General features: G+C 34.7%; 1 protein-coding gene across 7 annotated transcripts in view; it reads left to right on the top strand.

Moving 5' to 3' along the window:
- Positions 1-14,121, top strand: part of Mipol1 (mirror-image polydactyly 1) — a 349,459-nt gene that overhangs the window by 8,953 nt on the left and 326,385 nt on the right. Inside the window, exon 1 of one of the 7 annotated variants that reach the window (XM_023721845.1) lies at positions 2,145-2,235. The exons of the other annotated variants lie outside the window; for them this stretch is intronic. The gene's annotated coding sequence lies outside the window, so the exon portion shown is untranslated. Of the gene's footprint in view, positions 1-2,144; positions 2,236-14,121 lie in introns of those variants that run through there. 7 annotated transcript variants of the gene reach the window in all.

Genomic DNA, 14,121 nt, shown 5'->3' with positions numbered 1-14,121 from the left:
TACTTACTATCTGGTTTCTGGTTCCACTGGGGGTCTTGGAACAAGTCTTCTTCAGATAAGGGAGGTACTTACATTTTCTTATTTTTAAATGTCTGCAGCCTCATTTGGTGTCCTTTTTCCCTCTTGATTTTGTTGTATTTTTTAAAATATATTTATTTCTTTAGTACTGGGGATTAAGCTCAGGACCTTTGCTCTTGCCAGGCAGACACTTATGCTACTGAGCTATCTCTCTGGCCCCTTGTCCTCTTTATTTGTAATTTGTGAAGAAGTTTAAATTTTAGGGATCCTTTAAAAAGTCCTGCTTTGGTTTTATTAGTTTTTCATATTGATTTTACATCTTAAGTTTCACTGATTTTTATGTTTTATCCTTCCTTTTATGTGATTTTTTTTTATTTTTTAAGGTAGATACTAAAATATTGGGAGAGGTTTATTTTATTTTATTTTATTTATTTAGGTTAGAAATTTTTTGTTTTGTTTTATTTTGTTTTTGGTGCCCAGGACCAAACCTGGGGCTTCTAGTTTGCTGGGCAAGTGTTCTACCATTGAGCCAAATCCCCTGCCCTGGATGCTAAAGTATTGATGAGAAATTTTTCTCCTTTTTCAGTGTATACATTTACTACTATAGATTTTCCTCAAAGAACTGACCTAGCTGTATCGCATAAGTTTTGATACATTGTTTCTGTTTTTATTTTGTTCAAATATTTTAAGACTTCCTTTTTAACTTTATGTTTGAACTACTGGTAATTTATAGTTGCCTATAGATTTTCCAGATATCTTCTATAGCTAATTATGAGTTTATTTCTGTTATGGTAAGATGACATATTTTTATGATTTTAGTTCTTATGTATGCATTGAGTTCTGTTTGATGGTACAAAATAAGGTTTATTTGATAAGTGTGCATTTGAAGAGATCATGTGTTCTGCCATTGTTGAGTGGAATTTTCCGTAAATGTCTGTTAAGTCAAGTTGGTTGATATTAAATAAAGCCAACTATGCAATAGTAAAATTAGTAAGAACAGATTTTTATTCAGAAACTATTGCAATATGAAAAAAGAAATGTCACCATAGAGCCATACTTAGTTCTTAATAGAGCAAGGACAATAGGATTTTACCTCTAAGGAGTGAGATTCAGTTAAGTGGGGAGAATCAAGGGACTGAAGATGCTAGATAAACCCACTGGATAGGATTCATGGTGATGGCAGGCCAGGGTGATTGCCAGGATTGGAAATGCTCTGTAAACTAGCTGTCAGGATTCTTGTTAAAAGTAAACAATGCAAAGATCAACATCAAAGCCCAAAGGTTGAGTTGTGGATTCCTACTGGCCTATTAAGGTTTGGGGTTTGTTATTGATAGTATTCAATCTTACGTTACCTAACTGATTTTCTGAAGGCTTATTTTCCTGTTCATGAGAGATTGGGTGAAGTTTCCAACTGTAGTTATGGGCTTGTCTATTTCTCAACAGTTTTTACCCAAAATATTTGATGCTTCACTGTTAAATGTTTACATATTTATTATTTCTTATGTCTGATTATTGAGTCATACCCTTTAGTTTACATTTTTAGGTTTGATAATGTTCTTTGTTTTACTTTGATATTAATGTGGCTACTACTGCTTTGTTTTGATTCATATTTGTGCGTTTCTTTATTTTGCTCTATTATCCTAAATAATATGTAGCTAGAAAAGCAGAATTTGTAGGATATTTCTATTTTTATATGTATTCTATTATCTGCTTAGTTTAAACAACATTGGATTTTAGGAAATATAAAGTGTGAAGTAATATTCTGTAATTTTTTGTTAAGACACAGGCAAAAGGATACAATTATTCATCACATTATTAGAAAATAATTTGCTTTATTACTTCCTTGGATAGAATTTGAATTATAATTTATTACAGGTATTTACATATCAGTGTTGAAATGCTGTCTCACACTGTCTGAACCACATGCATAAAACCTAAACAAAATTTAACACAAATTATTTTTAGTAAATTTTTCTGAACTATGAGAGACCCTTTTTAAAAAAGAGTATGTTTTAAAGCTAATCTGTACTTTAATATTTTTATTATCTTTTAAAGTTAATGTAAATTGAAGCAATTTTCTTAATTTATGTCAGACAGCTGACTGCCAGCATGGGAGCTGCAGAAACTGTGTGCTGTAGCTTATCATATCCCAAAGAAGAACATTTTATTCAGTGGCATGAGCTGGCACAGTGGGCAAGATTATTCTAATTCATTTGGGTAAGTTAGCTGCAGTTTAGGAAATACATGTTCAAAAATGTGCTGTCAGTATTTCTTTCTGATTCTTCACTAATAAAAATGTCTGGGTTTAGGATTTCAGCATCTTAATTTCTTTTATTACATGCATGTTAATTTGATCTTATCTTAAAACCCATGTCCATCTTTAAATGCTTAAGTATTATGTTAACCATTTACAGTTATGGTGTCATTTAAAGATGTTTCAGCAAATGATTACTAACAAGTTATGTAGCAGTAGCTTGTTTATTCTCATGGCATATGCAGAGCATAGCAAAGGTCATGGTTCTTCTATCTTGTGATGCGATCACCAGTGTGTGTCTTAGTCACTTTGTCATTGATGGAACACAGTATACAACACCTACAGTTTGAAGGAGAAAATTATTATGGCTCACTTTAGTCCATAGTTGGCTTACTGAAATGTAGGAAAGCATGGCAGAGGGGCATGGTGAAGGTAAAGCTGCTCACCACGTGGTGGCTAGGAAGCAGAGTAAAGAGAGAAGCCAGGAAAGGAGATTCCCCCTGCTAGACGATGCTCCCAGTGACCCACCTTTTCCGGCCCGGCCTCACTTCCTAACATCACATTTAGCTGCAATGCCCCATGATTCAGTTATCTTGCAGAAGGCTTGCTGTGAGCACGTGAGGATCTGGGAAATCAATCAGATGCAAACATTAGCTTTTTGTCACCTGAGATAAACAATCCAGAGATTTATTTTTGTTCATGGTTTTAGAGGTTTCAGTCCATGTTCTGAAAGCTCCATTAATTTTAGGTATGTGGAGAGGCAGAAACATAGTAAAATGTTGTGGTAGTGGGAAGCTGATTATTAACCCATGGCATCCAGGAAGCAGAGAGGGTGAAAAAACTGGAAAGGAAGGGGTCTGGTACCCATATAGTCCCAAAGGTCATGCCCTATGATCACTTCCTTCAACTCAATCACACCTGTTTCCACACCTCCCAATAATGCTAGCAATGTATTAATTCATTTATAAAGTCAGAGACTTTATTATCTAGTCATTTCCCAAAAGTCAATCTCCAGCCTGGATCGCAATATTACAATCACAGAGTTTTTTCAAGATTGTTGCAGGAGGGAAAGAGAATGACAAAGGACCTCATTCCAATACCTTGAAGGGTGGATCTGAATTGCTTTTTGTTACATCTACCAGTGCTAGTTTGGCTCTAGCTCAATGACCCAATCGAATGAGGCCTGAGAAGTGGCCTGATTAATTTGAAGAGCAGTAGACTAATTAATATTAATGAGATATCAGCAACACAAGAACTGCTATGGTTATAATCCAACTATTCTTGAAGTATGGAAGGGAAAAAGGTAGAAGAGTGAATTATAGTTAGATCTCATCTCTTCATTACCCCAGTAAGATTTTTGTCATGTCTTAACATTATCTGACAGCACTCATTACTTCGACAGCTGCTGCGGACTTATGTATTGATGGCCAGACAAGAATTTTCCTAAGGCAACAAGGGGGCTGTAAGCGCCACACAAATTTTTCTCTTACCCATTCCTTTGGCATCACTGGTGTCTGCTTTTTACCAAGGCCTTAGGTCTCTGTCTCAATCCAATTTCAAGACAGCTGACACTTGGACTTCTTGAAGGTTTTCATTGGTTTCCTAGGTTGGTGACTTTTTCTAGTAGTTCTATCTTGCTGTTGTGGTGGAGAGCCAGGAAAATTTTGTAGTTCAGATGAACTGGAAGCTTTCCTTATTTTTGAATAAAACATCTTTAGGGAAAACCTGAAAGCTAGTGTTAACTGAGAAAACATTTTTTTTTTTGCCTTTATAAATATAAATGCACTTTCTTCCTAAGTTGATCATAATTTTTAAAAGCCAATTTTGATTATCTGGAAGTGATCCAGTGGATAGGTTAACACTTTGTGTTTGGTTATGTTGGCCTGAGATTTTTTATTTAAAAAAATATATTCCTTTTCTTCTAACCACTGACAGCGTCTTCACCCTCACAAGTCAGAGTGATAGCATGAAATACTACAGAAATCACTTTTTCAAAACAAGTGATATTGTTTCAAACTCTTTGGTATTAATTACCTTCTTAGGACACTCAAAAGCAGATTAAAAACTAATTGACTTGATAGAATAAAAGCACCAGGCCCAATAAAGAAGAGTGAGAAGATTGGAAATGCTGTTGTTTTAAAATAAGCCATGAATTATACTGAAAAGCTGAACATTTGGTAGTTTATTTAAACATGTCCACTGAACTTCTCCTGGGTAGTGTCCGAAAAGGATGCTAGAAATACAAATGAATGTGTTAACTTCATAAACATTGTTAAGAGGTTAATGCATTAAAAGCTTATTTATATGAATTAATTTGAAGAGTAGTAGACTAATTAATATTAATTAGATATCAGCAACACAAAGAAATAAACACTTCAGTTCTGTATGGCGTTTATGTGCAAATATGGAAATAAAACCATTAGGAAGCGAAATCTGTTTCTGCTGAGACGTTAGATTGCTGCTTATGTTGGTGGTTGATTTTAGTGGGCTTTTTTGTTTGTATTTTATTCTTAATATTTTTACTAATATGTGATTACAGTATATAAACCTTCCATCCCCCTTCTCCTAATCTTTCCCCAACTCCAAAATGTCTCATTACTTTACTCTTTAGTTTATTTTATGCTTCTAGTATAAGAGAAATCATGTGCTATTTAACCTTCTGACTTTTTCACTTAGTATGATGGTCATATTTCATGTTTTCTTAGAAATGTCTCAAATTCATTCTTTTTTATGGCTAAAAGTAATTTTCAGTTTCCTGTGTCTTAAAGAATTATGCTTTAAAATTGATGGAGTAATAAAGAACTTTCATAGTAAAGAGAATCTAAAAATTCAAGCCAGGACTAGACAAAATACTAACCAGAACTCTAAATAGAATTGAGTTCAGCAGTTCTGTTTGTTCACAGAAGTTCAAAGGAAAGACTGAATCTCACTTGGAGAACAAATAAAAAGGAAAACAAGGCAACACATAATGACAGGAATCTGTAAATAGTTTTCAATAACAACATTTAATGTAAATGCTATCAATCAAAAGCCAAAATCTTGCAGAATCTATCATAAAACACAAAAAACTCAGTATATAACCCCCAAACAGCTAAAAACCAAACCAGACCAAACCAGAAAATGCATGCAGATACACACTCAGAAAGTGAAAGGATAGAAATCAGCTGGAGCCCAAAAGGGGCCCCAGGAAGTAACCATTCTGATTTCTGACAAAGTTGACTTCAAAGCAGAACAGGTTAAAAGAGACTAAAAAACAAAAACAAGTCACAGCTTGTGGATAACGAGGGCAATTCACAAAGAAAAGGTAACATTTATAAATATAAATACATCCAACTTTAAAACCATATAAAAAGGAGAGATAGACTTTACTACAGTCATGTTGGCTATTAGTAATGACCCACTCTCATTACCTAGAAATATAGTAGGTGTGTCAAGGAGACAAAAAGCCAACAAAGAAATAGAATTTAATCCCAGTGAATAAATTGATTTAAAAGGTATCTTAAAAGTGTTGTTTCATCTTCCAATACCAGAATATACATTCTTCTCAGCTTCCCATGGAACTTTCTCCCAAGTAGATCACATTCAAGGCCGTAAAGCATGTATCAATTTTAAATTGATATAATCCATTATATCTTGTAGATTACAACAGCAAACTAGAACCAACAGCCGTATAAGAAAAATTACACAAACATATGCATAGAAGAAATCAAAGGGGACACTTTTAAACTTCTAGAATCAAATGACACAAGAAATACACACAGAATATATCAGAATCTGTAGGGCATAATGGAAACAGTTCTAAGAAATGCATAGTGAAAAGTGTCTGCACGAGAAAAGCAGAAAAACCTCCAATATCCTAATGATATGGCTCAAAATCCTAGAAAAATCAAAACAATCCAAACCCCAAATTAGTAAAAGGAAAGAAATTACAAAGATTACAGTGTAAATCAATGAAATTGAAACTTAAAGAAATAATACAAAGGATCAGTGAATCAGAGTTGATTATTTGAAAGGATAAGATTGATAAACCCTTAATTAAATTCACCAGAAAAAAAGAAGAGATGCATCAAGATAATTAGAAATCTAAAAGGTAAAAGTTAGAACAGACACCATAGAAATCCAGAGGATTTTAAAAACTAATATTCCATTAATTTGGAAAACCTGGAAATATACCACTTAACAAAATTTAACCAAGAAGATATGAAAACCCTAAGCAGACCAATAATAAACACCAAAATTGAGGCAGTAATAAAATTACCGGGCTGGTGAGATGGCTCAGTGGTCTAAAGCACCTACTCAGAATAAGCTTAGCTAAAGCACAGGGACCACGGTTCAATCCCCCAGCACCACATGCCAGCCAGCCCCGCCCCCTGGTGGGCTGAGCTGGCCACACACAAATAAATAAATAAATAAATAAAATTAAAAAAAAAATAAAATTACCATATAAGAAGAGTTTAGGATCAGATGGATTTATACTGGGTTTTGCCAGAACTTTTTCTTTTTTCTTGGCCAGCTCAGTCTGCCCTGAGGATGGGGCTGGTACAGCATGTGGTGCCCGGGATTGAACCATGGTCCCCTGTGCCTATCTAAGCTTGCCTAAGCAGGTACTTAGACCACTGAGCTCTCTCGCCGGCCCCTTTACTAGAACTTTAGATAAGAAACAATGGCAATATTCCTCAAACTGTAGCGTGAAAATGAAAGGGAAAAAAATGCTCTGAAACTTTCTATTAAACCAGATTTACTTTGATACCAAAACCTGATACTCAACAAGAAGAAGGAAAACTACACACCACTGTATTTGAATCACCTACATACAAAAGTCTGTAGCAAGATAGTTTGAAAAAGTTCAAATCATTAAAAAAGGTTATACACTGTGACCAAGTTAGCTTCCTCTGAGAGTTGTAAGGTTGGTTCAAGGTATATAAATCAATATATGTAACACATTATATAAGTAAATGTAACACTTTATATAAAAACTATGTGATTATATAATGTAGAAAAAAAACTTTAACAGAACCTGACATCCTTCTTGATGATGAAAAGTTTTGAAGAACCTAATAAAAATAGAAAACTTTAACTCAAAATGATAAAAGCCACATCTATAACATGCCCACAGCCAAAATCATACTGAATGGGGAAAAACTGAAAACATTCTCTCTAAAGTGAGGGATAAGAATAGGGTATCAACTTTCACCACTCCTATTCAGTATAGTACTTGGTACTTTAGTGGCCTCTTAATTGAGTTAAATTTACATATTGTGTCATGATTCAAAAATAGCAGTGTGACTTGAAGTTTAGTATATTTAAACTTCAAGTGATTAATCTGTTTTGATATTGTTTTAAAAATATGTATGTAACAAATAGTCCATAATCTTACTTGTGTGTGTAACCAAAAAAGGCAGAACCAGAAGCAGAGAAATGAATGCTGGTTACCAGGTGTTGGTTGGGAGGGGCTGTGTTATGTGAAGATTTGATCAAAGAATATGAATTTTTGATTATGAATTAATTCAACAGATATATTGCAAAGCATGCTGTCTATAGTTGATAATGTATTCTTGAAAATTGCTGAGAGTAGATTTTAAGTGTTTGATCAGAAAAAACCCAACAAACGTGACTGTTTTACCTAACTCTAGTCATTCCATATGTGTGCTCATATAGATGATATGTGTGTGTGTGTGTGTGTGTGTGTGTGTGTGTGTGTGTGTGTATGGACATTTTACAGAATAAGTGTAATCAATTTTTATCAATCAATACATATTTTATTATTTTTTAATCTTTAAAAAATTATTTGGTACAGGGTCTCACCAAGCAGCTCAGACTTGCAGTATTCCTCCTGTCTCATCTGCCCCAGCACTGGGATTACATGTGTGAACTGCTATACCCAGTTTCAGTGACTGGAAGGCATTCCCAGGGTTCTGGGGCAGCACAGCATGCAGTGCTGGGGACTTAACCCAGGTCCTTGCACTGTGCCAGGCAGATACTTAGACCATTCTAAGTATCTATCTGGGCTATCTCCCCAGCCCTAATTACATACTTTAAGTTTTTTTTGTGTGTGTGCGTATGTGTGTGCAGGGTCTCACTGCACAGCTTGGACTCATAGTGAGCCTCCTGATTTCTGCCTCCCTATTGCTGGGATTACAGGCATGCACCACCATGTCCAGACTCCATAGTTAGCTCAGTGCACCCAGGGGCGGGGCCCGGATGGCATGCAGTGCCAGGGATTGAACCCTCACGCCTGTACTTACCTAAACAAATGCTTAGTCTGCTGAGCTATATCGCCAGCCCCTAAATACATACTTTAAATTGGTCATTAAACAGGGAACCTCTATTAATATTTGAATCTATGACAAGTTTTTTTTTTCCACTATTTTTTTAAAATACAAAAGTTTGGGGGCTGGGGAGATGGTTCAGTAGAGGGCCTGAGTTCAATCCCACTTCCGCCAAATAAAAATAAAATAGAAAAGTTTTTACTATGTCATTTATTAATGGAGAAAAATCAATGAAAGATTTAGGAACATTGTGCTTTATGTGTTTCCCTTGCTGCGTAAGGACCATAGAACTTTGAGGAGACCTGTGGCATATGCTTATTGAATGTTGTTCCATATCTGTATGTTTGTGAATAACTTTCTTTTATTTTGCTGAGTTTTTCCTTTGAAAAATTAAATGGCAGTATCTGTTTTACTCTAGAAAATTCGTTCGATGTTGTGAAAATCCCAAATATTCAGAAATAGCACAAAAAATGAAAAATACTGTCAGAATGTTGATTTGGATAAATGTGGATGATTATGTGCTATGAATGAAAACTTGGTTTGAGTCAATTTTGTTAGATTTACTGCAACATTAGTAAAAAGGACTGAAATAAGTTCTGGAAATGTTACTCTATCCACTAGATGGGGCTGTATTCTATAGTATTCACATAAGAAGGGAGAATATGTAAGATGGTATGAGAATATGCAGATTGCATTTAACTAAACCAATTTATTATTACAATTAAATAATTTGGTTATTGTACTACTATAGCTAAAATATAATTTCATTCCTTATATATAAAGAATGCTACCAATAATCATCATGCTACCAGGTATAGTTGGAAATTTGATAAAGTTTCTATTAGTGTCTCCTTGTACTCTCATTGAGTGCTTTAAGGACTAAGAAATGTAAAACACTTTTCAGTATACAATTGAAATTATATTATATGACTTCCATTCAACAAGTTGCAGAATGATTGGGTTTCTACGTACTGACTGATTTCTGTGGTATGCATTGTATGTGGACTGGTAATTAGTCTCTTGTAGGTACTTCTGTCTCTACCACTTAAGTTGATTTGTATACTTACCAAGTGTTGGTTGTGTTTATTGCTAGATCTGTTTCTACTAGTTATCTCTGATAATAATTACATAATGTAATTAAATGAAAACTAATAGAAATAACATCATAAACAGTATTCTTATATAAAACAAGGTGAAGTTTTTGGAATAGCAGTGCTAAAACAAACCAAAAAATATAATTAGCCACAGAAAGGCTGTGAATAGAACTAGAAAGCTTTACATGTGAATATGTGACAGAAAGTGCATGGAATTCTGTAAGTTCTCCTCAAAACATAATTTTAATCTAAGTTATATAAATTGATATGATATGGAATATCAATAGAAGAAAATAAAGCTATCTTAAAGACTCCAGAGATATAGCCTAGCAAATTACATAGCTTTTCAGTCTTGTTTTTATAGTATGTGTAATGTATTTAAAATTCTTTTAAATTTTATTATTTGTTGTTGAAATGGTTTCTTTTTCACCAAAACTTTAGAAGTTTAGCCCCCAGATACCCTGGCCTCTTCAGATATAACTAGCACAGGATTTTTTTTTTCTTCAGATATACGAGGCAGGAGGTTTTTGTTTGCTACTGTGTGCCTATCCAATAGAAGTTTTTCCTTTTCCACGAGGATCCTACGAGAGCAAATTCATGCTTTTAAAAGGTAAAAGATCCCTCCACCCCTGACCAGTTTATAATCGCACCACTAATAGACAGCAATACATTCATTTATTCAGCAAATATTTATTGTTCTAGGTCCTAGATGCTAGGAATAAAACCTAAACTTAAAACCAAGGACCTGGGTTAAGTCCCCAGCACTGCATGCTGTGCTGCCACAGAAAGAACAATGGTCTAAGAGTTAGATGGTCTAGGTTTTATTCCTAGCATCTAGGACCTAGAACAATAAATATTTGCTGAATAAATGAATGTATTGCTGTTTATTAGTGGTGCGATTATAAACTGGTCAGTTACCTCTCTTAATTATTTATAAAAATGATCTTTTATTACTTAGCACACACTTCTTGAGTATTATGAGTCAGCCACACCAACAAGAGGTAATAAGACTGCTTAATTGGGGGGGTTAGGTAAGCAAATTACTTGATACTTTAGACATTTTAATAAAGAGCCCTTTGAAATAATAATTTGATGAATATCCTTTAGTAAATATTTTAAGCATAAATAGAATTATTTTCTCATGGAACTAAATTCTTTTCTAGGGAGAGGAGTTATAGTATAGAAAGCCTTTTTTATTTCTACATTTACTAGGCTTATTTATTTATTTATTTTGGTGGAATCAGGGATTGAACTCAGGCCCTTGCGCTTGCCAGGGAAGTGCTTATTCCACTGAGCCATCTCCCCAGCCCCTACTGGGCTATTTTATGAGGATGTACTTCTTTTCTAGTATTGTTGGTTCTTTATATTAAAAGTTGATGAACTAAGCTGATAAAATAGTGTACACATCCACTACACTAGAGAAGATTAATATCTTCTCTCAAATACATCTTTTTAAAAATATGTTTGGTACAGGGTCTACAGGGTGTTCAGGTTCTCACTACATAGATCGGACTCGTAGTGATCCTCCTGTTTTTACCTTCCCAAGTGCTGGGATTATAGACATGCCCCACCATCCTCAGTCTCAGTAGCTCTCCTAGTGCATCCTGGGGAATAAAACTCCAGCTGCTGTGTTCTGCCTAAGCAGGCACTTTAGGCCACTGAGCTATCGGGCTGGCCATCAAGAACATCTTTTTATCATAGTAGAATTTGGCAGGTTTAAGTTGACCATGGAATTTTAACTTTTCAGCCTTTTAGGCATAGCACAATGATGTAACATTGTGATTGTAGGCTCATTAACCAAACTGAGTAAAAGTCTAATTTTTTAAATCTCCAGAACATGAAACATTTTGGCAGTTTGAAATCCTCAACTAACAAGATTCTTTTAGAAAATGGACAAAAAAGAAATAAATTTGCTACTACACAAATGACACATGCAAGTAAATGCCTCTGTTAGTACATATAAAAAATAAATATGTTTGTTGATAGAAGTGATGAAGAGTAGAATGGTAAAATTATGTTAAAGTACTTCTGAAAATACATACTTGCAACTGACTTACCTTGAAGAGGAAAGTCTGATTACCTGTTGGGTGATTCAAATCTTGGTCATTGGAGTATTCATGCTTTTCCTTAACATGAGTACTGTAGAAAATTTTGCAAGACAGTTATTAAAGGATAGCTGGAAAATATGTGGCAAGAAGCTACCAACGAGGAACGGGTTGTGATTGATAGATAATCACAAAGACAAAAAATTTATGCTGATCTAATTTTTTAAAATTTATTGAGAAACAAATAGCAATGAGACAGTTTCAAAACCGATTACTAGCACAGTTTCAATAATTAATACATTGCATATTGTTGTCTTAGTGGTTATTCATTGTACAAGATGCAGACATGATATCCTGTCCACAAACACTATTAGAACAAATCTCTATTCATTTGATCTATAATTTGATTCCACCTTAATAAGGAAGTCTAAGGCATCTCTGATCTTAACTAGAACTCCTCATAAACCCTTATCTTTTTAATCAGTGGAATACTGAAGATTAAACCTAAAACCATATCTCTGACAATGCACTGAGCTAAAATTAAAGTGGACTGAAGACCTAAATGTTAAAACAGAAAAATCTACTGGAAGATAGAATGGGTAGAACTCTGCAAGACATAGGTGTAAGCAAAGACTTCATGAGCAAAACCCAGTTGCATAGGAAATAATACAAACAATCTAAAATTTGGAGCTCATCTTAATAAAAAGGCTTTGCATAGCAAAGAAACCACCAACAGAGTGAAGAGACAACCCATGGAGTAGATTTTTTTTTTTTTTTTTTTTTTTGGGCCAACTGTTCTTCAGAAGACTAACATCTAGAATATATAGAGAACTCATAAAAGTGAAACCTCATTTAAAGATTCAGTCCCAAAATGGGCATCTGAGATGAATAGACACTTCTCAAATGAAGAAGTACAAACAGTAAATATATGAAAAATGTTCAATATCACCAGTAATTCAAAAGATGAACATTAACATCCATCTCACCCCAGAATAAAATGGCTGTGATCAGAAGATAGACCAATAATAAATGATAATGAGGCTGTGAAAAAGAAGCCTTTCTCTACTGTTGGTAGAAGAGCAGATTGTTGCAGCCTTTGTGGAAATCAGTGTGGAGATGACTCAAAAAATAAAATGAGAGGTTGCATTTGAACCAGCTAATCTGGTTAGTGTCTTCCCAAAATAAATAAAAGCTTCCTACCACAGTGGTATCTGTGCACCTATGTTCATAGCAGCAGCAGCTGTAATAGATGAATGGTTAAGGGGATGTAGTTTTATACAGCGGACTACTATTCTGCATCCAAGATTATATTTTTCTGGTATGAGCAGCTGAAGGTAAATAAGGATCAAAGTACATTCATAATGTGTTCAAATGGACAGGGAAATGAGAGGGAATGGGAAAATGAAGGAAGGGAAAAAAGAAGAAAAACTATAAATAAGGCTTTTGTAAATAAGGGACAAGGGTGGAACAGAGGAGAGTGAATTGGGGGAAAATAATCAAGATATATTATGCATAGGTAGCAAATTCCCTATGATGAAAGTGATCGATATATGTATCTAAAGTGTACTAATTTTAAAAACCAGTGGAATCTTTTTTTTTTTTTTTTTTGGCGGAACCAGGGATTGAACTCAGGCCCTTGTGCTTGCCAGGGAAGTCCTTGTTCCACTGAGCCATCTCCCTGGCCACCAAATTAATTGATAACTTTTTAAATTTTGCTTATTTTTATACTGTTTAGGGTAACATTTTATTATTATATAATATAAATAGCACATGTCAGGTACAGTATATAAGAAAGCCAAATTCCTGTGTCAAGCCATTATATAGTCTCTAATAAGTAGAATTCACGGTAAATTACACAATTACATAATTAATAGTTTTTATGCTTTTTATTAGTGCAAATTTACAAAGATGATATTTGTTTTATAGTTTAATATCATCTCATTGTTAATTGTTTGTGCTTTGGGGAGCATATCCAAGCAGTGTAGTACTTGCTTTAGATAGGGCCCTCTTGGCCACATCACCGACTGTCATATAGCACTGCAGGAAATGCCCTAGTGATTATACCTAGGGCAGGCTTTAAACAGTGCAGGCTGTAAGGAGTTAAGCCTACAATTGATTTGTTTTAAAAAGTGCTCTGTGAGACTCACAAGAGCACTGTAGATGGCGATTATCATTTTTTTGCCTACCAACACCACACCCGAGACCAGAGATACAGTCCATGAAACTGTGGGCTCAGATAAGACATAACTTGGCAGCTCAGGACAAATGACTCTTGCCAAATTACTTTCCCAGAATTGTTGTTTATTTTACTTGAGAAATGAGTTAGTCATTAACCAGACCTAGTTCTGGTCTCCTTCTCCTTCTCCTTCTCCTTCGCCTCCTCCTTCTCCTTCGCCTCCTCCTTCTCCTTCGCCTCCTCCTCCTCCTCTTTCCCCTCCTCC

The sequence above is a fragment of the Octodon degus genome, unplaced genomic scaffold, assembly GCF_000260255.1.
Source record: "Octodon degus isolate 3935 unplaced genomic scaffold, OctDeg1.0 scaffold00086, whole genome shotgun sequence".
Lineage (NCBI taxonomy): Eukaryota > Metazoa > Chordata > Mammalia > Rodentia > Octodontidae > Octodon > Octodon degus.
This window is presented reverse-complemented; position numbering and strand designations above follow the sequence as displayed.